General features: G+C 39.5%; 1 pseudogene; it reads left to right on the forward strand.

The window, feature by feature from the left end:
• LOC127452690 (dynein axonemal heavy chain 5-like) overlaps nucleotides 1-26,645 on the forward strand; it is a 220,522-nt pseudogene that overhangs the window by 82,664 nt on the left and 111,213 nt on the right.

A 26,645-nucleotide genomic window follows, 5' to 3' on the forward strand; every position in this document is an offset into this window, starting at 1 on the left:
GATTTACAGGATGTAAAGTATACTCTTTCCCTATTATATTCATTGTTTCCCTTTATGTGAATGCCAAATTTTCTGATGTCATGAAGACTGGACAATAATTTTAGCATTCATTAAAACAACATACTACAGATTGGACAATGGATAGCCAAGGATGTAAACTATACTCTTTCCCTATTATATTCATACACATTTTAAACCAAACACCTGATGTTAATAGATGGAAACGCTGTTTGATAACTACCCATCTCAACTACCCATATTTTCTTATGACAGAATTTTATCATAACTGAATCACTACGTCATAACGATGCTATTGGCATTGAGGTTTCCAAGCTCTTTTCAGGTGTTCCATCCCTCAAAAACAGAATAATATTAGTGATTCATCTTTTGTCCATTGACAGAATAACCTTGCTATATGCGATTAGCATCATTCTAGCATGAAAGAACAAGATAAATCCAGTACTCACAAACAATTTAGAGTTATTCCGATTCATCTCCCATGCTGATTAGCAGAACCAGACATGTCCTACTTTGGAGTACAAACAAGTGCTCTGACTTTCTTTGTGTAAAGTGTGTAAACGTTTTGCATAGTAATGAAGTGGCATCTGTCTCACTTTCTCCCTCGCTCTGTCCCCAGATTTCTCAGATCATCAGGACCCCTCGGGGAAATGCCCTCCTGGTTGGTGTAGGTGGGTCTGGAAAACAGAGTCTGACAAGACTTGTGTCTTTCATAGATGGCTACAAGACTTTCCAGATTGCACTCACTCGGTGAGTCACCTTTACCTCCACACACTCAATCATTTATAACTTTGTTCAAATTCAAGTTCTCCACTCCAGGTTAAAATGAGATTTCATTTGTCTCCTGTGTTTGGTTGCTAGAGAATACTCAATTAAAATTTGCATTAAACGTTTTATTTATACATCATCACATGGCCAGACAGTCTTTACATCACAACTATATTTAAAACACAGTAACAACAGTTAATAACAGTTATAACACATTAATAATCATTAACTTGTTGATAACATGTTTATAACACAGTTTAAAACATATCTCTCTGTAATAATATTGCTTTTGTTTCCCTTAATGTAAATGCCAAATTTTATGATGTCATGAAGACTGGACAATATTTTTAGCATTCACTAAAACAACATACTACAGATTGGACAATGGATAGCCAAGGATGTAAACTATACTCTTTCCCTATTATATTCATACACATTTTAAACCAAACACCTGATGTTAAAAGATGGAAACGCTATTTGACAACTACCCATCTCAACTACCCATATTTTCTTATGACAGAATTTTATCATAACTGAATTACTACGTCATAACGATGCTATTGGCATTGAGGTTGCCAAGCTCTTTTCAGGTGTTCCATCCCTCAAAAACAGAATAATATTAGTGATTTATCTTTTGCCATTGACAGAATAACCTTGCTATATGCGATTAGCATCATTCTAGCATGAAAGAGCAAGATAAATCCAGTGCTAACAAACAATTTAGAGTTATTCCGATTCATCTCCCATGCTGATTAGCAGAACCAGACATGTCCTACTTTGGAGTACAAACAAGTGCTCTGACTTTCTATGTGTAAAGTGTGTGTGTAAACGTTTTGAATAATAATGAAGTGGCATCTGTCTCACATTCTCCCTCGCTCTGTCCCCAGATTTTTCAGATCATCAGGACCCCTCGGGCAAATGCCCTCCTGTTTGGTGTGGGTGGGTCTGGAAAACAGAGTCTGACGAGACTTGCGTCTTTCATAGCTGTCTACAAGACTTTACAGATTGCACTCACTCGGTGAGTCACCTTTACCTTCACACACTCAATCATTTATAACTTTGTTCAAATTCAAGTTCTCCACTCCAGGTTAAAATGAGATTTCATTTGTCTCCTGTGTTTGGTTGCTAGAGAATACTCAATTCAAATTTGCATTAAACGTTTTATTTATACATCATCACATGACGAGACAGTCTTTATAGCGCAACTATATTTAAAACACAGTAACAACAGTTAATAACATTTATAACACATTAATAATCATTAATCATTAAGTTGTTAATAACATGTTTATAACAGTTTAAAACATATCCTTCTGTAATAATATTGCTTTTGTTTCCCTTAATGTAAATGCCAAATTTTCTGATGTCATGAAGTCTGGACAATATTTTTAGCATTCATTAAAACAACATACTACAGATTGGACAATGGATAGCTAAGGATTCATTTTCTTTACGTTACTTTAGAAATTACACACCAATTTCAGACAGTGATGTATTATTATTTATTAAGAGCCCTAAATATTGTTGGAATCATGGCCTAATGGTTAGTACACATGCTTTGAAACTGTTGAACTGTGGTGCTTATGTGGACAACAGTAGATTCCTGTTTATTATTATTCCTGCTCTATAATATTCATAAAAAAGCCAAAAAAGAGCACAAGATGTTGAATGTATTGAAAATATACATAACTATATGGGCTTTGTCTGATGTAATGCAGTTTACTTGTGATCCAGTAGATGGTATCTGTGTATAAGATTCAGCCCTACTGTTGCAAACACAAGAGGAAAGAACCCATAACCAGTCAACTGTGCAGTCCGATTCAGTCCTTGTCTTCCAATGCAATTGATAATCTGGTGCTAAAATTGAAAGTGGGAATATCTGTTAATCATTAAAGTGTGCAGAATGATAGGGAGCCATCTGTCAGGTGGATCTTTTTTAGATTTGCTTGTTCCTAGGGGGTTGGAAGGATAGTTTTCTGAGGTGGGAATGGAACATATTGCCTGTGGTCGCCTGTAATTCCACAGCACTTTGCTTGCTCTGCGATGATGGCAATGGGCCATTGACAGTTTGACTCACATTTGGAGAGTGTTTATCATCGGAGCATGTATTTGATATTTATATGAATGAATCTGGTGTTCCTGTCAGAGTGTGTGTATGTGTTTGAGAGTCTCTGGAGAAAACAGACGGCTTTAACCTGGTTGACTTCAAAACACAGGCTGCTCGCAATTCTGAGACAGCCAGGCAGTGTTTTCACACCCATTTTCATAAAGGCACATGCTGGTTTGCATTTACGAACCTGTTGTGTTTCCAGGGATGAAAAATACTTTAGTAACTGTCCTTCATTACCTAAAGGAATATTCTGGGTTCAATGCAAGTTAAGCCAGAGATTATTTAGCAGAGATGGGCCACTTCTATTAAAATGAATGGGAGAAGGGGGCCTGGGTAGCTCAGCAAGTAAAGACTCTGACTACCACAACTGGAGTCGCAAGTTCGAATCCAGGGCATGCTGAGTGGCTCCAGTCAGGCTTTCTAAGCAACCAACTGGTCCGGTTGCTAGGGTGGGTAGAGTCACGTTGGGTTAACCTCCTCGTGGTCGCTGTAATGTGCTTCTCGCTCTCGGTGGGGCGCATGTTGAGATATGCATGGATGCCATGGAGAATAGCGTGAGCCTCCACACGCGCTTGGTCTCCGAAGTAACGCACTCAACAAGCCACGTGATTAAATGTGCGGATTGACTGGGTTGACTGTCTCAGACGCAGAGGCAACTGAAATTCGTCCTCCGCCACCCGGATTGAGGCGAGTCATTACACCATCACGAGGACCTAGAGCGCATTGGGAATTGGGCATACCAAATTGGGGAGAAAAGGGGAGAATATCCACAAAATAAATAAATAAATGAATAAAAATGAATGGGAGAAATTGGAATGCCCAGCGGCAGCTAACGGTCAACGGATGTAGAAAGGAAATACCGCCTTACAGGTAAAAGTGCCAGTCACCTTTTAGATACAAACATCACCTGTCAATCAACTCGACAATGCGCATGCACATTAGCTATATAAGCCGAGAATTTTTTTTTTTTTTTTTTTTTTTTTTTGGTGTTATCTGAGGTAAAGAAGCACAATTTATGATAACAGCGTTGTCAAATTTTACTGCTGATTTGAAATATGTCCTTTGATCATAATCTTGACCAACCGTTTAGGAGATTTCAGTCTTTTCCCATTCAAGTAGATAGGAGCTGCACTGGCATGACTGGAAATACCCTCCTGAGAGTGTTCCAAAGATGGCTGACAGAGGACTGACTTGCTAGAAAGGCTTTGGTTAAGCTCAATCAACAGCATATGTGACATAATGTTGATTACCACAAAAATGATTTCCAAATCGTCCCTCCATTTCCTTTTCTTTCTTTAAAAAAAAAAGAAAAGAAAAAAATCGAGTTTACAGTAAGGCACTTACAATGGAAGTGAATGAGGCCAGTTTTTGGAGGGTTTAACACAGAAATGTGAAGCTTATAATTTTAGAAAAAGCAATTGCATTAATTATTATGTTAAAACACATGTATTAATTGTGCTGTAAAGTTGTTTAAATAGTCATTTTTACAGTCATTTCAGGGTTTTAGAGTTTGTTGACATTACATCGGCATGTTAACTAAGTTGTAAAATTGGCTATAACTTTACACAGACAAGATTAGTAAGCAATTTTATCACACTAAAATCATGTTAACATGCATATTGTTAATGTCTTGTGGCTATACTTTTGAAAAAGTGAGTATTTAACATTCAAAAATTGGTCCCCAATCACTTCCATCGTAAGTGCTATAACCCAGATTTTTTTAAAGAAAAGGAGGGGCAAGTCAAAATAATTTTTTTGTGGTATTCAATATTATACCACAAAAGCTGTCGATTGAGCTTAACTTGTATTGATACCGGAATATTCCTTTTTAGGTATTTTGTTTTTGTTTTTTTTTGTTTTTGCAATTTGTACTTCACTCGAGTACTGTTGAAACTGAATACTTTCTCCAACTTTCATTTCTAAGCAGAAAATCATATATTTTTTTTCCATCTCCATAAAATCCATCTCAGTGTAAAATGTAATTGGCCATAACTATGGCCATTTATCCTTGTGAAGAGACCATAGGGGGTGAATTTACCACAGTTCAAAAACCTGTGTATTATACACTAATCAACCACAATTCAGTTTAACCTGGGGCTAAATGTAATGTAATAACACTGTGCTTTTCAGCATTTAAATTAAGTTACTGTCAATATTTTCAGTGCAAACATACCTCCTTTCTACAGTATATAAATTAGGACAATGGTTCTCAACCTTTTTGACTCTGAGGCTCCCCATTGCCAAAGATAATTTTCGAAGCCTCTGAATCTAGGAGTATCAATAGATTAAAATACTTTTCATAAATAATTTTGTCATTGTAGATGTTCCAGGAACTGTCAGTTTATATGTTGTAGCCATACACCATGAGATTAGCTATTTTCGGCCTTTAAATTAAGTTATCATGTTTGAATATAACTTAAAAGTTTAAATATAACCTTGAAAATTTGCTGAAGCTCCCTAGTGGGCCCCGGTTTAAGAACCACTGAATTAGGATCATTATAAATTGTGCCTTATTCACAAAAGTCATCTCTATTTGCCTGGCACAATTAAAATTGCCATATTTCTGCCCACAGAAAGCAACAAACTTAGCGATTAAAAAGCAAGACACAGCACAATTAGTAAAAAGACACAGCAGCAAAAAAAAAAAAAAAAAAAAAGCAAGACAGCATAGAGGTCATAGATGTCCATTGGGTGCATGGGCAGAGAATTTTAATGGAGTAACATTTCCATTTTCAGTTTCTATACTTAACCGTTCATTTTAACTTGCTCTGGAGCTAACTTTTTACTCCCTTTTGTGTTACTCTCTCACTCACTCTTTTGTTCCTACAACACCCCCAACCTGATGGAAGACCAGAAGAGTTTGTACAGGACTACTGTACAGCAGGGAAAAGGCATCAGCTTAATTTTCACCGACAATGAGATCAAGGATGAGTCCTTTCTGGAGTACATGTACAATGTCCTGTCTTCCGGAGAGGTCAGAGAACCGTTCTGAAATCACACTCACAGAAACACTCTTGCCCACAGGCCTTTCCAACATCCATTCCATGATCTTTTTAAATCATGGAATATACCATAAATATACCAGGCAAACATGTGGTGATTGAGCTCCCAAGGTCACCACGTGTGTTCCCTTGTAACTCAACCTTTAGTTCACCTCAAATGAGTCAGATCTCCTGAGGCGCTGTAATGAAATAAACAAAGGGAGCGTGTTAGCCTCTCATCTGATAAATTACAGAGCTCATTCTGCATGGTAATGACACAGAAAAAAATTAAACCTGTGCGGCACATGATGCATTGCTTCATATTAGGAAGACAAATGCATTTGTCTTCCTAATATGGAAGGGGGAAAAATGGCAGCTCTGCATCCTGGAATGTGACACCTGCCAGAGAGCACTGGCTGCACTCACTTGTTGAACATTCCATCCATCATATAGAAAGCTATGGGGCAGCACTGAAGAGGTTTTGCGTTAACATCACTGAACCTCAGGAGAGAGAGCACAGAGCTGTGGGAGGGGAGAGGGATGGGTTGGAAAGACAAACTATTTATTTAAAGATGCATTTACTGACAGAGACAGAGGTGTTCTGCTAAAAAAATGCCAAGGGATCTTTTTGCTGCTTACATTGTATAGCTAAGCATTTCTAGGCATCTTTACCTAAGTTTAAGCTCAGCCCAAAATTGTTTTTTAAGGCTAAAGTGAGTCCTTTCCACCAAACAGAATTGCAAAAAAATAAAATAAAAATAATAATAATTAAAAAAAAATGTTTTCAAAACAGCTTACTGAATACCGCCCCCCCCCACACACACTTCAAACAGATAGCCCCACCCCCAAGGCACACCATTGGTCAAGTCAATGTTGCTGTGTCTCATGAACTGTAAATTTACAGTTAATACGATTATGCCATTTCGTGCTATACTTTAGAGCCTTGCTGTAAAGAGGTCATATTCTACATGTTTACAGCATTTAGTGATGCTTCATTCATGAACGAATCAGTCTTTTTGAACAAATATTTTAAGTGAATGAATCGTTCTCGTTCACCTCCATGCACTGAACGAATACACCCCATCACTGAACTAGTTGGTCATTTGAGTCTGAACGAGATGAGAGGTGTTTCATTAATGAACCGAATATACTGGTAAACTCGTTTGCGAATGACTCGTGAATGAAAATCTGCTGAACGACTGAATGAGATGGAGGCGTTTCATTCGTTCAGTTTGACATGTGAGTCAATCACGTTCAACAAGGATAGATGGGTGAAATGCACTTAAGACAAGTTTATACGTAGGTACAGTATACACAAAACATGATCTCCAATTTATGGATGTGTAAAAATGACTAAAGAACATACAGTTAAAATAACATGAATTACAGATGGAAATGTGCTCTGATGCACAGTGTACAATGTTTAGGCTTTTCTTAAACTATTTCTTTGTCTTGGTAATAATTAAGCCCAGCATTTGACAGAATACAGGGGAAATAAGGTTATGGTGTTTAAACGTTATTTTTAAAGTGTCTTTGCACATTTGTAGACATGCAAATTCCATTTGTCTTCCTTTGTTGTGCTTTTAAAGACTGACTTTAGCGTGAGCTAATAAACTTGGAGAGCAGGCTGTGAAGGAGCATATCATTGGTTGGACCCAGTGAACGAATACACCCCTTCACTGAATTAGTCGATCACTTAGTTTGTGTTGTGAACGAACTGAATGTACTGGTTCGTGACTCGTGTAACTCATTCACGACCGAATGAATCACATGAATGAATCAGTCATCATGAACGATGATCTGCTGAATGAGAGGAGGAACTGCATGTTGTTCCTTCATATTGTCAATCTCGTTCAACATGAAAAGGGGATGGGTGAATTATGAATAAAAGTGAGTAATTACCACACATTACAATAACATACGGACATTACTGAAACTCATAGTTATTTTTAGGCTAGTAGTTTTTGTATAGCTTGATAAAAAGTCTTGCTCAGCAGTTCACAGCATGATAGATATGCTTTGATGTCATTTGTGGGGAAAGGCTTATGATGCTTCAACACTCTGAAGTGCAGAATTTTAAAAGAGGATAATTAGACTTGTTATGGTTGAGAATTATTGCTTTCGGTTCAACACAATTACTTAAAAGACGATCATTTGGTGCCATCTGCAGGCACAAAGGCTTAACTTGATGATGTGGTCAGTGAACGAATCAATGAATGAATCTTTTTGGTGAACAAAATCAAAATAATCGAGTCACTGAATTAAATCAAAATCACCAACACTAGTAGCTTTTAAACATTTTTCCTGAAGTCTATTATGTTAAAGGACTACAGTAGTTGACCCAAAAATAAAATTTCTCTCATAATTTACTCACCATCATGTCATTTCAAACCTGTTTGACTCTTTCTTATGCCAAACACAAAAGGAGATGTTTTAATGAATATATTGGTACAACTGCTGTGGATAGTTTCATCACTATTAATGAAAAAAAAGTATCCAAAAGTAACATAAAAGTAGTCCATGCGGCTCGTGCATCATATACCAAGTCTTCTTAAGGTTTACGGTAGGTTTTTATGAGAAACATCCTGGAATTTAAGTAATTTCTGAGTGAAAATCTTGACAGTGACATGTGTAGCGCGTTCATGAGCGTTATGAGAAAAGCTTGTTTACAAGGGCACACGTGTTCACGCGAGAACTTGTTTAGCACTGATAAGAAAGAAAGTCATATGGTTTTGGAACGAGGGTGAGTAAATTAAAACAGATTATTCATTTTGGTGAACCATTTCTCTTAATATACAACTTCTGTACACCTGCTTTGACTCTAGACTAGATGTAAATGATGTTGTCATGATTCACTGTTGTTTGCCTTGTGTTTCCCCCCGTCATCTGTTCCTCCTGGACTACATTTCCCATAATTCCCTGCCCTCATCACTGCCAGCTGTCCTTGATTGTCCTCCCCTGTGTTTCATTAACTCATTAGTCTTTGTGTATATAATGCCATATTGTTTGCTTGTTCTTTGTTGGTTGTTATGTGTTTTGACCTCCTGTGTATGACCAGTGCCCTTCGTGTATGTTTCCTTTGTTCCTGTGTTTTCCCATTGTGGATGTTTCTTTTGTTCCTGGGTTTACCCAGTTATTTTGTACTTTGTTTAATTCATTGCATTAAACTCTTTTAGCCGCACTTAGATCCAGCTCTCGTGACCTCATTCCAAACATTACAGAACAACTGACCGCAAAATGGATCTACCGGCTTACTTCACCGAACTTAGCCAGGCGGACTTGTCTATAAGGGAGTTTTCCCACTTTGGATTTGATGATGCCACTCCCAAATCCATTTACAAAATTGGACTCACTACACACCAGTGGAGGGAATTGCCAGACTCCGGAGATTACACATGGGAGGAATATGTGAGGCTAATACTTGACACACTCACTACAGAGGATCCTCCTCTCTCAATCCCGGTTCCAGCTTCCGAGTCAACCACTTCCAACGGCCACGCCTGCCACGGCCATCGCCCACGCTTGCCACGGCCAATGAGCCAACGTACATGCCTGCCACGGCCAACGAGCTGGAAGCTTCATCCATCCCAGAGCCTGCGTTGCCAGCCTCGCCCGTCCCAGAGCCTGCGTTGCCAGCCTCGTCCATCCCAGAGCCTGCATTGCCAGCCTCGTCCGTCCCAGAGCCTGCATTGCCAGCCTCGTCCATCCCAGAGCCTGCATTGCCAGCCTCGTCCGTCCCAGAGCCTTCATTGCCAGCCTCGTCCGTCCCAGAGCCTGCGTTGCCAGCCTCATCCATCCCAGAGCCTGTGTTGCAAGCCTCGTCTGTCCCAGAGCCTGCATGCCAACTTCGGCCTCCCGGAAAAGGAAGAGGAGAAAGGCTTCTGTTTACAAGTCTCTATCCATGTTCACGACCACAGAGCTCGTCTCCGAGTCTCTGCCCATGTACACGACCATGGAGGTAGTTTCCAAGTCTCTGCTCATGTTCGCCACCACAGAGGTCATTTCCAAGTCTCTGCCCATGTGCACGACCACAGAGGTCGTCTCCGAGTCTCTGCCCATGCACATGACCACGGAGGTAGTTTCCAAGTCTCAGCCTATGTTCACGACCACAGAGGTCATTTCCAAGTCTCTGCCCATGTACACGACCATGGAGGTCATTTCCAAGTCTCTGCATATGTTCATGACCACAGAGGTCGTTTCTGAGTCTCTGCCCATGTACACGACCACGGAAGTCATTTCCAAGTCTCTGCCTATGTTCACAACCACAGAGGTCGTCTCCAAGTCTCTATCCATGCCCACGACCACAGAGGTCACTCCCGAGACTCTGCTCATGTTTGCGACCACTGAAGTCATTTCCCAGTCATACTGGACTCTTAGTCTCGAGCCTCCTACGGCTCTGCCTTCCACGGCTTCGCCCTTCGAGCCTCCTACGGCTCTGCCTTCCACGGCTTCTCCCCTTGAGCCTCCTACGGCTCTGCCTTCCACGGCTTCGCCCCTCGAGCCTCCTACGGCTCTGCCTTCCACGGCTTCGCCCTTCGAGCCTCCTACGGCTCTGCCTTCCACGGCTTCGCCCCTTGAGCCTCCTACGGCTCTGCCTTCCACGGCTTCGCCCCTCGAGCCTCCTACGGCTCTGCCTTCCACGGCTTCGCCCCTCGAGCCTCCTACGGCTCTGCCTTCCAAGGCTCCGCCCCTCAAGCCTCTCACGGCTCTGCCTTCCATGGCTCCACCCCTCAAGCCTGCCATGGCTCCGCCTTCCACAGCTTTCCCCCTTGAGTCTCATATATGTTCCTGTATTTACCCCGTTATTTTGTACTTTAAATCAAATCAAATCAAATCAAATCACTTTATTGTCACACAGCCATATACACAAGTGCAATGGTGTGTGAAATTCTTGGGTGCAGTTCCAATCAACATAGCAGTCGTGACAGTGATGAGACATATACCAATTTACAATAACATCAAATTAACACAACACAATTTAAACATCTGTTATACACATAATTACACTCAACAATATACACATAATAACATACACTGTACAGTATACAATACGCTGTTTTTGTTTTTGTTTTGTTTTTTTGTTTTTGTTTTTTACTATATAGATACATTATTCAACAAAAATGAAAAATTAAAATATATATATATAAAAAAAGTATATATATATATATATATATAGAATGTACAGTATTGTACTGTATTGACATTCAGGCTGTCGGTTGATAGTCAGTTGTTAAGAGAGACATAATATAATAGTAATAATATAATTTATGACAGTCCAGTGTGAGATATAAGAGTAAGAGTAATAAAGTGCAGGGCTGATGTATTTGATCGTGGGAGATCAAAAGTTCAAAAGTCTGATTGCTTGGGAGAAGAAGCTGTCATGGAGTCGGCTGGTGCGGGTCCTGATGCTGCGATACCGCCTACCTGATGGTAGCAGTGAGAACAGCCCATGGCTCAGGTGGCTGGAGTCTCTGATGATCCTCCGAGCTTTTTTCACACACCGCCTTGTATATATTTCCTGGAGGGAGGGAAGCTCACCTCCGATGATGTGTTTAGCAGTTCGCACCACCCTTTGCAGTGCTTTGCGGTTGTGGGCTGTGCTATTGCCGTACCAGGCAGAGATGCAGCCAGTCAGGATGCTCTCCACAGTGCAGGTGTAGAACCGTGTGAGGATGTGGCGGTTCATTCCAAAGTTCCTCAGCCGTCTCAGGAAGAAGAGGCACTGATGAGCCTTCTTCACAACGACTTCAGTGTGGACGGACCATGTGAGTTCCTCAGTGATGTGGACACCCAGGAACTTGAAGCTGCTGACTCTCTCCAGTGGTGCTCCATTGATGGTGATGGGACTGTGTTCTCTGTCTTTTCTTCTGAAGTCCACCACAAGCTCCTTTGTCTTACTGACGTTGAGGGAGAGGTTGTGCTCCTGACACCAGTGTGTCAGAGTGTGCACCTCCTCTCTATAGGCTGTTTCATCATTGTCAGTGATCAGACCTACCACCGTCGTGTCATCAGCAAACTTAATGATGGCATTGGAGCTATGTGTTGCCACACAGTCATGTGTGTACAAGGAATACAGTAGTGGGCTGAGAACACAGCCCTGTGGGGCTCCAGTGTTGAGGATCAGTGATGAGGAGATGTTGCTGCCTATTCCAACCACCTGGCATCTGCTTGACAGGAAGTCCAGGATTCAGCTGCACAGCGAGCTGTTTAAGCCCAGAGTCCGGAGTTTCTCATCTAGCTTGGAGGGCACTATGGTGTTGAATGCTGAGCTGTAGTCTACAAACAACATTCTCACATAAGTGTTCTTTTTTTCGAGGTGGGAGAGAGCAGTGTGTATTGTAGATGCAATGGCATCATCAGTGGAGCAGTTGTTGCGGTAAGCAAACTGCAATGGGTCAAGAGAGAGAGGCAGCACAGAGCAGATGTAATCTCTGATTAGTCTCTGAAAACATTTGCTGATGATGGGGGTCAGAGCAACAGGACGCCAGTCATTTAAACAAGTTATTTTTGATTGTTTTGGAACAGGCACAATGGTGGATGTTTTAAAGCATGTGGGGACTACAGACAAAGAGAGGGAAAGGTTGAAAATGTCCGTAAAAATACCAGCCAGCTGATTCGCGCACGCTCTGATGACGCGGCCCGGAATGCCGTCTGGGCCCGCGGCTTTGCGGATATTCACCCGTCGGAAGGATCGGGTTACATCCGCTACAGAGACAGAGAGTGAACTAACCTCTGTAGCTTCAGCTGCGAGAGCTCTCTCCACGAGGGCGGTGTTATTTCCCTCGAAACGAGCATAAAAAGTATTTAGCTCACCCGGTAGAGAGGCAGCGGTGTTCATGGCGGAGTTTTTATTCCCTTTAAAGTCCGTGATGATGTTAATTCCCTGCCACATGCTTCTAGAGTTGGTGGTGTTAAACTGTCCTTCAATCTTGCTCCTGTACTGGCGTTTTGCTGTTTTGATAGTTTTTCAGAGGGCATAACTGGCTTGTTTATGCTCCTCCGCGTTCCCGGAATTAAAAGCGGAGGACCGCACATTAAGTGCCGCGCGAACATCACTATTGATCCACGGCTTCTGATTCGGATAGATTCGTACAGTTCTGGTCGGAATCACTTCCTCTACGCACGTTCTGATGAAACACATTACGCTATCAGCGTAAAGCTCGATGTCGTCATCAGAGGCGGACCGGAACATCTCCCAGTCCGTGTGATCAAAACAGTCTTGTAGCATAGAATCTGATTGGTCCGACCAGCACTGGATCATTCTGAGGGTGGGTGCTTCCTGTTTCAGTTTCTGCCTGTAAGCGGGCAGAAGCAGAATGGAAGAGTGGTCCGATTTGCCAAATGGTGGGCGGGGGAGGGATTTGTAGCCATCCCGGAACGGAGAGTAGCAATGATCCAAAACCCGGTCCCCTCGTGTGTTGAAACTAATGTGCTGGTGATATTTTGGTGCGACTGATTTTAAACTGGCTTTATTAAAGTCCCCAGTCACAATGAACGCGGCCTCAGGGTGCGCAGTTTCCTGCTCACTTATAATCCCATACAGTTCCTTGAGTGCCCGGTCTGTGTCGGCTTGTGGGGGAATGTACACAGCAGTGATAATGACCGCTGTGAATTCCCTCGGTAGCCAGAATGGTCGACACGGAAGCATAAGAAATTCCAGATCAGGAGAACAGAAAGACTTGATGGAATGTACGTTCCTCTGATCACACCAGGATTTGTTGATCATAAAACATACACCACCTCCTCTAGTTTTACCTGAGAGGTCTTTCGCTCTGTCCGCTCGGTGCATGGAGGAAATGGCTGAGTCTGGAATCTCCGCAGACATCCAAGTTTCTGTTAGGCAGATAATGCAGCAGTCCCTCGTCTCTCGTTGGAAAGAGATCCGCGCTTTCAGCTCGCAGAGCTTGTTATCCAGAGACTGAACATTTGCCAGTAGAATAGTGGGTAGCGGGGGTCGATTTGTGCAGCGTCTTACTCTGATGAGAACGCCGGCTCTGTTTCCCCTTTTCCTCCTGCGTTTCCGCGGCCGTGCTGCCCAGACAAAGGGCTCTGCTTGCGTGTTTGTAAACAGCGGGTCGGCATTGAGGAATGTGAAGTCCGGTTTTCGGTGTGAGATCGCTGAACCAATGTCCAAAAGTGTTTGTCTGTAAGTAGACAATAAGGCAGACAACATCCAAGACAAAAAACATAAGAATTGTAAACAAAACAAACAAAACATTGCTATGTTGTGTCGGAGCTCGCAACGCAGCAGCCATACTCGGCGCCATCTTGAGTTTAATTCATTTCATTAAACTCTTTTAGCCGAACTTAGATCCAGCTCTCGTGACCTCATTCCAAACATTACAGACGTAAATGACCGCTGTAGTCCACACATTCATTCATTTGGGCTGGCTAAGTTACTAAATACAGAAAAGGCATTGATATGTAAATGTAGGGTCACATTTTTTTCCTCTCTAAACTGGGTTCCATGGTAAAAATGTATTATTATTTTTTTATTTTATATTTATTTTTCTGCTGACCTGGTCAGGTCATTAGTTTAAATTTTTACTGGCTCACAAAAAAAAAAAAAAAAAAAAAAAAAACACAAACAAATAATTAAAAAAATAAAAATAAAAAAACACATATGTATAAAAAGTATACTGTACACAACCATAACCATTTCTAAATAACCGCTTTTGCTACATGGTTTTCATAAATGGTCTGTTTGGACTGAGGAATTAAACACTTATTTCAAAAGAGAAAGAGCAGATAAGGATAAGTTAATTCATCTACAAAGACAGTACACTGTGAAGTGCAAGAAGCTTAACTAAATGTGTTTAATTAACACCAATGTATCTGTCCCTCCATCCCTGAATACATAAAGGTGTTTGAGAATAATTGGATGTAATTGAGCAGCAGGGTTCACCTCTCCAGCCCTGTGGGTTTTTACCTCAGTCATAAAGCCCTAAAAGCTTTTTGGTCAGCTGGGTTTAGTGAAGGCTGTTATTTCATTAATCATGCTGTTAAGTACATAAAGAGAATAGACTGCACTGGAGAAGAGCACTCGAGGACCCGGGGAGAGGTGGCCCTGCTCAGGAATATTAATGTAACACACAGACCCTCAGTTATATTGAGGATCTCAGGGCTTAGTTTGGGAGGTGAAGAGGCGAGACTGGGGTGTCAGTGAGGGACACACAAGAACAAATGCAGTTCGCTGAAAGTTATTATCCAAGACTCCAAAAAGAGAGCAGAGCAGTGAGATAGATCCTAAAGGTATATGACTAGACAGACTCTCCCAGCATTTTGTCTCATGCTAACTGCTGTATTTTATGTAAAACTGAAAGTATTATCTGTGTGGTACTCTATCAGGCAGAAATATATTACCTTGTTCCAGTCATGCATTGATCAGTTTGTAAGTTGAGTGTTTTTTTTTTTTTTGTTTGTTTGTTTGTTTGTTTTTTGTGTAGGCAAAAAATAATAGTATTGCCTTATATTTTAGCACAGTTTCTGTGTGTCTGTAGGTAATTGGTGCATTTGCCTTTGAAGAAAAGTCAAATTGCATGTCGTTATTAACTGAAAATCTTATCCTCTGCTATAGCTCTCAAATACTGTTTAACATAGTGAATGATGTTTTATGATCAGTTCTGAGGGTCACTGAAGTTAAGCCTTGCACAGTAAATTTTAATTGAGTTTTGAGATCTACATTCTTTCGTCGTATGAAAAAGAACAACGTGAAAAATCTTAAAAAATATCTCCTTTTGAATTCCACAAATGAAAGAAAGTCATACGAGTTTGGAACGACACGAGGGTGAGAAAATGGAGAAAGAAATTTTGGTGAACTATTCCTTTGATTCAGAGATTAGACAAAAAAAATAAAAAAAATTTAAACATCCCTCCTTACTTGCAGGAATAATTGTTCTCTCTCTGATATGTCTTTATGTCTAGATTGTACATTTGTCGAAAATTCCCAGCGAAATCTGCGCTAGGGTTTAATCTAATGAGGTGATAAATGTTCTCTCTACCACAGGTGTCCAATATGTTTGCCCGTGATAAAATGGATGAGATTCTCAGTGACCTCATTTCAGTCATGAAGCGGGAGTTTCTACGGCAACCACCCACGAATGAAAACCTGCATGAGTATTTTATGAGTAGAGTGAGGTGGAATCTTCACATGGTCCTGTGATTCTGTCCAGTCGGGGAGAGGTTTTGTAATCTGGCTTTGAAGTTTCCTGCTCTCATTTCTGGATGCACCATGGACTGGTTTAGCCGCTGGCCCAAAGATGCTCTGATCGCAGGTCAGTGAAATGTGTCGGACAGACTCGATGAGGTTTATAATATCTGGAAAGAGCTATATGTTAGCATTCCCATCCATCTTTGCGTCATGGGCACTGGGTTTTGGTGACAATTATTTTTAGCCAATCACCTGAGGTGTAAATGCAACCTAGTCTCAAAGAATAAACATTACTATGACTACATTCAAGCAATGACAATTCTCAGAAAGATTTAGCATATAAATGTGGGTATGACATATTGATAGGATATTGGTCTTGGCAAACTAGATCTGCTAACGCTGCTAACCTGCTACTGTTGCACAATCAGAAAAAATGCAAGACATGCTACACAGAGCATGTAGGACATGCTGCTGCACAAATAAACATATAAACAATCCTCCAACAAAGCAGGGAAGCTACACAAATCGCATAACACATAAACACAACACAACCCTACCCAATCAACAGATCTGTTGCCAAGACTTGTGTACTGCTGCTGCTCCGAAGAGCAGTGTGCATGGAATGTATTCTAGCCAGGTCTGCCTTGGCCACTGGCCAAATGGCATAATGCTAATGAACTTAATTTCTATGTGTGCCTGGGCCTCTTGGCCAAATAGCTTAATTGGCTACTGACTTAAATCATAATAATAACAAGTTCACAGAACCTATCAGCCTGTACCACATGGAGTTTCATGGCTGAAATTTTTGCAAACTGAGCTTTATGTGCCACATTCTACGTTTTGCCTCCGTTCTACATTTCGCCTCAGTTCCCGATAAACTTAACACTAGAAGTGCTAAAAACACTGTGTTTTATTCACTTTCACACAAATCACGAGTACAACGGCTAATTATGTAAGGGATAATGTACTGTCAGTCAGCTGTTATCACAAAGTAAACCCCGACAGGGTGATCAGGACCCCGACGTGAAGTGGACTGTCTGATTGAACATTATTCCACTTATTCCATGGCTACAAACCAAATAAAAAAATACATGGAAATTTATATTGATTTGCATTGGAATTATGTAATTATGTTAGAAGAAATAAATTGATAATCTGCTTATGTCCGTCTCCGGTTCGTGTCAAAGTTCTATTGGTGTATATTTTGCAATGAATGACTGTCTGACTGCTCATTGTGCATATTATTACAAGACTACTTGCCAAATAAATAAATAAATGCACATGAAACATTGTTTTGAGTTGAAATAATTTTATAAGGTTACTTGTAGAGATTGCACAGTGATTCCAGAAGCAAGAGAGATTACTTGCAAATACACAGATGATACGTGGAGGTGCAGTTGTTACAGAGAAATAGCAGATTGATAGATGGTGCCATTGAACAATCAGAATTGAGTATTCCAGAGAGCCATGTAATAAGAATTTATAAACACTTTAAGTCACACTTTATATTAGGTGGCCTTAACTACTATGTACTCAGTGTTCCTGCGGCTCCTTAAAATATCTTAAATTCAGTTTTCCAAAATGTAAGGTCATAAAATGTCTTAAATATCTTAAATGATACAACAAAAATCTTAATTTTTATTTAAAGAGGTCTTAAATTTGGAGGTGGATGAGACAGGAATCATGATATGACCTAATGTGATTATCATACTTCAAAAGAATATGATTTAATTAAATAAATGCATGCGCTGTGTCCTTCAAAGTGAAAACGCAGAACTGTTGCATTTTCTCCAAGCACACGGGGGCATGTGAGTGTTTTCAGCTGTTGCAGAGCAGTTCACAATCATTAAGCCATATCGGAAATTTATGACAAGCGATCACTAAAGATCAACTGTTGATGATGATGTATTATTGATGAAATATGACAATGTTTACTTTTAATTGTTTATATTTTAATACGTTGTAGATTATTGTAGGAATGCACATTTTATATCCCTTATTTGTTTGAGTGAGCAGCTGGAAGCAGTGAAGTGCAAACATTTAAAAATAAGAATCCCCAGTGTATTTCAAAGTTAAAGTGTTAGGTTTTGGGGTAAGTGTTGGATTAGGGGTAAAGTTAACCATGTAACTACAAATGTAATTAAATGCAAGTATTTTAAATGTAATTACAATGCAACAACATGTATGTACATACTAAGTACATTGTATCAAATGTTTAAGTACATAGTAGTTAAGGCCACCTAATATAAAGTAGGTCCACTTTATTTATCTTATGTGGTGTTGCTTCTCAAGTAAATGTTCTTGTCTCTACAGTAAAACAATACAACAATTCTCATTAAGAATAAGATTTTTGCAGTAAATATTTGCCATATAATGATAGGTCTTTCTAGAGAAAAAAAAAATATGATCGTATGTGGAATTTATATATAATTTTTTTTTTTCGTTTTTTTTATAGAATTCACAATGAAATATAATGATGCCTGGTAACAGGTGCATGTGAGGGCTGGTAATAACATTTTAGCTTAGCATAAAGCCAGTGTTGTATAAAGTATCCATTCGTCATACTTAAGTAAAAGTTAAGATACCTTCATGGAAATAGACTAGAGTTAAAGTAGCTCACGAGAAAAAATACTGAAGTAAAAGTTATAAAGTAACTGATATTAAATTTACTCAAGTATAAAAATGTAACAGTAAATCACATACATTTCGGCACAGCCAATTTTATACCTCTGGCAAATTAGTTGAGTAGCGGTGCCGTGCTGGAGTTTATATTAGGAGGAGTTAGCTCAAGAACTGCTGTGACCATTTTGTCAGTGAGTAAATGTACTACTTGTCTGGTGAAAAGAAAAAATTAAACAATATGAATTAATGGTGCATTCATGTCATGTCAGAAAGATTGTATTTACAAAATGAGCACAAATGAATGCCATCATAAAGCCGTAATTACCAGTGGGATTTACTTGTAGGCCCAGTTTTCAGAGTTGGGGGTGTTACGATTAAAGAGTCATGGCAAGAATCAAGTAAATTGGTATTGGACATACAGTAATTAGTTTTTATTTGTGGACTTTAACTGTACAGTTGATATTGTATGCATTTTTGTACCGTTGATGAAGGATAAAGCTTACCAGAAAATGAGACTCATTTAGCTGGTTTATGATGTGGAATGATAAAATAAGATAGATAATCATCAATTAAAAGCATTAAACTACCTGAATAGTCTTATAGGCAATTGCAAAATGGGCCTATTTTGTCCTACTAAAATCAGCTGAACACATATTACATTGCAATTACAACTTCTGAACTCATAAATATGAACTTCCCAAGAGGACTTGAACGCAGCATAAACCACAGCATAACTGACATTTGTGTCGAACATATGTGGATTTGACATATGACTGATATTAAGAAAAAGCAGTTCATAACAATCTAGAACACTGATGGAGGGACCATAGTGACCAGAATTGAGAGTTGTGGGTGGGCTCTTTTCATTTGGGCCAGTAAGCAATGATCCGGCATCCACCCACCCTAGCAACTGCATAGCAATGTTCTAAAAACACAGAGAGCAACTTAGCAGCAGCATGGCAACAATTTGGCAACCACCCAGAACACCCTAGTTCTGCTTAGGCAAGCACCATTCACATCTTCAGAAAATTATTCTCCTGTTATCCTGTTATCAGTTTCAGGTTAAATGCATTTTGCAAATGTTATTGATAGACATTTTCATGAGCATATATAGTTATTATATACACATTGTACCTTGGTTAAATGTAAAAAGTAACTGCATTGATTGAATTGAAACTTGATATGAACAGGTCTCCTGGAAATGCGGGAGGCTGATCGCACAACTTTCACAGCATTCATAATGTGTAAGCCAAAACGTATCAAATAAATTCAAAGTCAAAACTCAGATTAAAATCTACATTAGTGTTTTCTTCTCTATCCTTGTGGAGATGACATCACGCGACATGCTGTTCGACGCATGCTTCCTTGTGATTTTGATTCATATTCGTGATTTGCAAAACAAATCATTTAGACCACTTTTTGAATCTTTTTGACCTATTCAAAGGAATCAGATTTTTTTAAATTCTACTCAAATGATTCTTTCACGAATCAGACATCATCGCCGATCCCCATGCAATTTACACACACAGCTATGTTATTTTTTGCGGTGTTCGGTTGCAAAAGTAACGAAAGGGTCGGGAGAAATTTAAAGGAGTAAAAGTATTTAATTTCTCTTTAAAATGCAGTGATGTAAAAGTGAAATTCAACAGAAATATTTGTACTCAAGTGGAGTACAAATATTTAAAAATTGTACTTAAGTACAGTAATGAGGTATTTGTATTTTGTTACTATATATCTCTGCATAAAGCCAAATGTTCACATGATAATTTACACAAGGTTAACTATTTCTGCTGCTCCAAACTTACTTTCAAACTCCAGAGTGTACACAACATATTTTCTGATCGTATGTTGATTCTGATCATAGAATGAGGCCGAACAAATTATTTGTAGCTTTCTATACAATGCTAAAGGCTACATTGGTTCGCAATTCTCATGCTATAAACATAATGTAGGCCTATTCTTGTTAAAATACCTAAACTGCATAAAAACATTATTTATTAATTTATTAAACTAAACAGTATTTATTAAATTAAACAAATACCAATAAAATGCAAAGTAATCTCTTCAGTAATCAAAATACTTCTTGTATGTAACTCTATTTTGATTACCAAAGATATAAATTGTAATTGTAGTGGAATGCAGTTAATAATATTTTGTATTTTAAATACTTAACTCCGTAACATATTATGTTGCTCCCCAACCTTAAGTATAAGTATGCCAAAAATTTATTTCACAGCTTCACAATACTTATGAATTGCAGTCAATGGAGAAAAATGCTTTCTGGCTTCGTTATGGTGTACTTGAGGCATCTTCCAGCAGAGGCTAAATGACAGATCTAACCAGCCAAACCTTGACCCCCTGGTCAGACCAGATTTACATGTACATAATCAACATTCAACCCAAGGTCTACCATGCTATTTGTCCATTCGCAAAAGATCCCCAATGACTTATTGCCAAAGCAAAATTGCTTATCTAGCACTGTTTAACTTTGAACAGATAAACAAGTAATTAAAAGAAGGCACAAACTGTTCTACAATAAATTTAAATCAGTCTAGTTTTAGAGAACATCACATCTGCTTTGTTAGGACAAACAGGAGGGTTAATGTAGCCAAAAGTGAAGCTACAAGCAATAATTTAAACAAGCATATCAAAAAACAATCAAGAGAATCATCACAGCAATCAGCTGTAGCAGAATGAATGTGATTGTAGTCCTTGCTGGAAAAACAGTGTTTTTATTTGTATGAATAAAAAATAACATACTTTTTGTCCTCAGTGTCAGAGCACTTTTTGTCCACGTATGACATAGACTGCAAGACCGAGATGAAGGGAGAAGTAGTACAGTGCATGGGCTCCTTTCAGGACATGGTGGCGGAAAAGTGTGCCGATTATTTCCAGAGGTATCAACGTTCCACACACGTCACTCCCAAATCCTACCTGTCCTTTATCCACGACTACAAGCTCAACTACAAAGTGAAGCACTCAGAGGTTCAGACTCTCGCCGACAGGTCAATATCGCCTTAACTACTGTAGTTCAAATATTAGATCTTTTTTTGTGTTGAGAAAAAGGGTAAACACACTATCGATGTGCCTTGTGTCATCCACAAACTGACATAGTTTCTGGGAAAAGTATACAGTAGGTAGAATCTGGAAGCATGTGTCACTGACACTGAAGTTCAAGTGTATTATTTCACTAGGAAGAACACTGGCCTCCAGAAACTCAGGGAAGTCGGTGAGTTGGTTGCTGCTCTCAGCAAAGAACTGGAGGTCAAGGAGAAAGAACTTCAGATTGCCAATGAAAAGGCTGACATGGTAACTGAATGTATATCTTTAAGCATGCAAGTGAACATGTGTTAAAGGGATCATACTATACATATGTTTTTTTTTCTTTTTTTTCTGTTCTGTTTTGTTTTGTTTCGTTTCATTCTGTTCTGTTGATTGTTTTTCAATATTGCTCTGCTCTGCTCTTTTTGTTTTGTTTTGTTTTGTTTTGTTAGGTTTTTTGAAAGTTACAGTATGTTTTCATTGTAGATCATTGTACACATGCTCTTTTATCTCAGAAGATCAAGAAATAATTGATTCCTCATGCTATGATCCCTTTAATGGCTTTGTGCCTCCCACTTACAGTCACAAATTCAATCCGTCATGCTGCATAAAGCTTGAAAGTATCTGTTCGATGAAAGACTGCAGGCCCATGCCTTCCAACCACAGGCTTATCAGATATCAATTGACTCTGAAATATTAAAAAGATAAATTAATAACTATAGAGTCAGATAATAGCATTAAATGCCACAGCTATTACTGCATTGATATTAGTCTTTTCATTATTCTTTTCATTTTTCTTTATCAGGTGTTGAAGGAGGTGACCGTGAAGGCTCAGGCTGCTGAAAAGGTCAAAGTTGAGTTTCAAAAGGTCAAAGATAAAGCTCAGGCCATTGTTGACACCATCTCTGCTGACAAGGCCATTGCTGAAGAGAAACTGGAGGCAGACAAACCTGCTCTGGAGGAAGCCGAGGCAGCACTGCAGGTCAGAAATTATATGGAGCCAAAATATAACGGAGAACCGCAGAGTATTATAGAAGCTACGAAAGAATGGTTGTGTAATTTTTTATTTTATTTTATTTATTCTTTTATTTTTTATTTATTTATTTATTTATTTATTTTTTGTGGTGGTGGAGAGGAAAGGAGGATGGCATCAGTTGCTGCTGTGTGATGTTTGTGGGGCATTATAGTGCCTGCAGCTTTGGTGTAATTACATGCTGCCTAATAGGGTGTAAAAATAGACAGAGTGATGGGAGGGTTGCTGTAGGGGTCTTATTCCGAGCAGGGGTCTGACAGCAACCCTCTCTAACAAACCCTACATGCAAACATACACACCCACTCAATCATACAACCACCCAAACATATACCTCACCCCTTCCCTCCACCACCCGCTAACATTGCCTACCTTCCATGAATCCCACCATAATGGATCCCATCATTGTTGGGAGTCGCTCTTCTTTTTCCATTTTCCTTTTCCTGTGTAAATCTCTAGAACTTTCCTGCATATTATCAGTGTGATTCCCAAAGCTCTTAACGGGATAGTTCACCCAGAAATGAAAATTCTGTCATCACGTACACACCCTCATGTTGTTCCAAATCTGGATGATTTCTTTCAGTGGGGAAAAAAGCAAAAGATATATTGCAGAATATCTAGAGTGCTCTTTTCCATACCATGAAAACATATTGTGGCCAGTGGCTGTCGATCTCCAACAATGGCAAAATAAACTACCAAAAGGTAGTCCATATAACTCACGTGCTATATTCCTAGACATCTGAAGCCATATGATGGCATTGTGTGAGAAACTGATAAAAAAATTAAGCCATTATTCACTGATAATCATACCCTTAACATTTGCTCTCATATCTCATTCAGTTCACATATGGTGCGTCATCAAGACACATTGCGTCAAGTGTGATGTACATTTTTAGACGTGTAGGGCTTTACTGGTTGTTTAGATCAGTGTTACTATCAGAAATAATTAATAATTATTTCTTTAGTTATTAATTAATATTTAAATTAATTAATTGAATCTAACTCATTAAAACCTCATATGGGGCTCCAGTAAATGTAGTGCACTACGTTTAGGAGCAAGTTTGGTTATTAGCAATAATGAATAATTATCAAAGATAATTATTAATTATTAAAATCAATAGAACATTGATGAGAATCAATGTTAGCTTTTCTAATCCTTTAAATCAACAATTATCAAAGATAATCGCCTATTGTTAACACCGATGAAACATTAATTAAAATTAACACTAGCTTATTGATCATTCAGATTCAACAATCATCAAAGATAATTATCAATTATCAAAAATCAATAGAATATTAATAAGGATTAACATTGACAGGGCACCACCCTGGAATCAGGGACTAATAACCAGATAGTATAACAGTCTCAATATTAGATTGTTTTCTTAGGAAAATCGACATCCGAAGAATATCAATTTTCGGGAAAAAAAACCATGAATGAAGGCTTGAATCCGAGCACTGACATCCCGTCAGCATGACACAGGTGTATGCAAAACAAACCAAAACACTTCTCTTTGTAATATAAACCAAGTTTATTTATGCAGTAATATCAATTAATAATTAATACAATGCAGTCAATAAACTTCCGGCTTACAACTACAAACTAAACAGTGATATGATTAGATATGGAAATAAAAATAATTCTATAACACATGAGGGTGTGTGTGTGTGAGAGAGCGAGTGTGTGTGTGGTTAGTACGAGAGAGAGAGAGAGAGAATAAAGTGACGGCCCTAAAGCCGATTTCGCGATCGTGGGAGAGAAAGCAGCTGTTAGTTTATCACTCAGAGACACGGTGGACGGCTCATAAAAGTCCCGCGTTCTTTGACTCTTTAATGGATAAACTCAGTCTGCCGGTCTCACCCGCGATGGCGGAAATGCACAACAGTCCAATGTGGTTAGACCATAATACATCAAATCAAATTCATGATAATTAATACCCTGAGTATTAATAATGAGCAGACATGGCGGTCCGTAAACTGTACAAGCAATAACCTTGGTACACAAGAATAACACACTATAATATTCTATCTCTGCCCAGATGTAAACCTCTTACTTGAATCGCATGAGGATGCAGAATGTGTGTTCATCCGTCCTTTAACTCAGACTCGGTTCCTCGAGGCTCGGTGATGACGGGAGGCCGTTTCTTCGCTCTGTCGGTGGGTGGTATGGCTGCTGATTCTCGGCGGGCTGGCGGAGAAATCAGCGACGTTGACTTGATTGAAGAGGGAAGAGAAATCTTTTCGGATTGCTCAGTGGTCTCCTTCGGATACGTTAGAGTGTTCGGTGGAACACAGAGTAATCTCAACTCGTCCAGCGAGATGGAGATTATATGGCCACAGTTTCAAGTCGGATGTTACTTCCTTGTGCCACGAGGCTGCACCTGAGAGCAGCAATGAGCTGTGCCTACACACGGCGAGCAAAGTTGCTGGAAGCAAATCCCGGAAGCATTTCAGAGGTATTTCTACTCCTGATGGTTGAGGTGCGTTCTGTCGTGTGCCTCATCCAATAGGAGTTGAGAGTTCAATCTTTAGTGAGCAAGACTTCATGATATTTGTAGTCTGTTTTGGACTCCCTTTGTTTGATTTTGGCGTGGTTTTTATCAGTAAGATTTATGACTTATGTGGGGGCCTGAGTTAGGTTTTACGACTGTGTTAGGCCTGCCTTTGTCTTGTATCTGAATACATGATGCCCACCACTGTGTTTGCCTGTAATAAGTGAGGTGTGGAAATTTTTGTTTCTGCAAGAAGTGCTGATGTGTGACAAATCGCTGACAATTGAGTGTGTGTTTTTACGTGCAAACAGACATCTCAAGACTTGTGCGGTCACACCCATGACCCATTTGGAGGGTAGAAAATACAAGTACAACTGTTGTTTGCAGATTTCTCTTCATTTTTATATCAACCAACGCATGCATGAGCATCAATAAAAGCCACTCTTTGGAGCCCTTCATCCTCGGCCTCTTTTGTCTTCTTCTGGTTTAAGAGAAACATCACTCAGCTCCGACATTCTTGGCATAGTCAGCAGGATAGAAGACAGTGAACTGAGGGAATCTTGGAAGAATTCACACTGAAAGACTTCGAAGGTTCTAGAAGCCACAAAGTCTGAAGTGCTGAAGAACTAGAGTCGCTGAATGGTTTACGATGTCTACAGTGCATGCAGTGTGTGAGTTGCTGACAGTTTTACTTAGTTTCAACTCTCTCTATTAAAATGAGCAAAAGGGGGACAGAGAAGCCGGAGGCATCAGGTCTGGGGATGAAGGGACTCAATCTCTCCTCAGAGGAGATACAAACATTATGTGTAGAGCAGGTACCAAAAGCCATGAGTTTAAAAGAAATCGAGCAAAAGATGTTAGTTGATTTAACGTCTTGTAAAAATGTAGGCAAAAGGTGGACATTTTAAATTAAAATTAGCTAAATTAAAATTAGCTATGACTGATTTCTTAGCAGATCACACCACCTTTGATAATGAAAGGGATGGATGGACGGCTCTGAGTCTGTATTTTAGAGGTTTGAAAAAAAGGAAGGTTGACTGGTCAATGACTGTGGCTCTGATAGTTCACAGTGGCATGGTAGCAGATGACAAGGAAACCCAAACTGCTTGTAGAACAGCAGGAAATGTGGGCCCATATCTGGCGCTTTGGCTATCAGGCCTGCTCCTGTGGAATATTTTTATGAAGTTGAATATAAATTAATCAAGTATAATCAGTGTAAATATAGCCATTTTATTCTACAATTGTTTCTGGTGGTCAAGCATGTATCTTGCTGTGTCTGTGTTGGAATGTGAGGCCCCTCACATATGGTAAACTGAGTTTCCTGTTTTGACACTAGAGAAAATATACAGTGAGGCCCCTCCATGGCCATTTCCTGTTCACTTCTTGAGAAACAACAGACTGGAAATGTGATGGATGGTGGTGACATGTGTGG

The sequence above is a fragment of the Myxocyprinus asiaticus genome, chromosome 15, assembly GCF_019703515.2.
Source record: "Myxocyprinus asiaticus isolate MX2 ecotype Aquarium Trade chromosome 15, UBuf_Myxa_2, whole genome shotgun sequence".
NCBI classification, from domain to species: Eukaryota; Metazoa; Chordata; class Actinopteri; order Cypriniformes; family Catostomidae; genus Myxocyprinus; species Myxocyprinus asiaticus.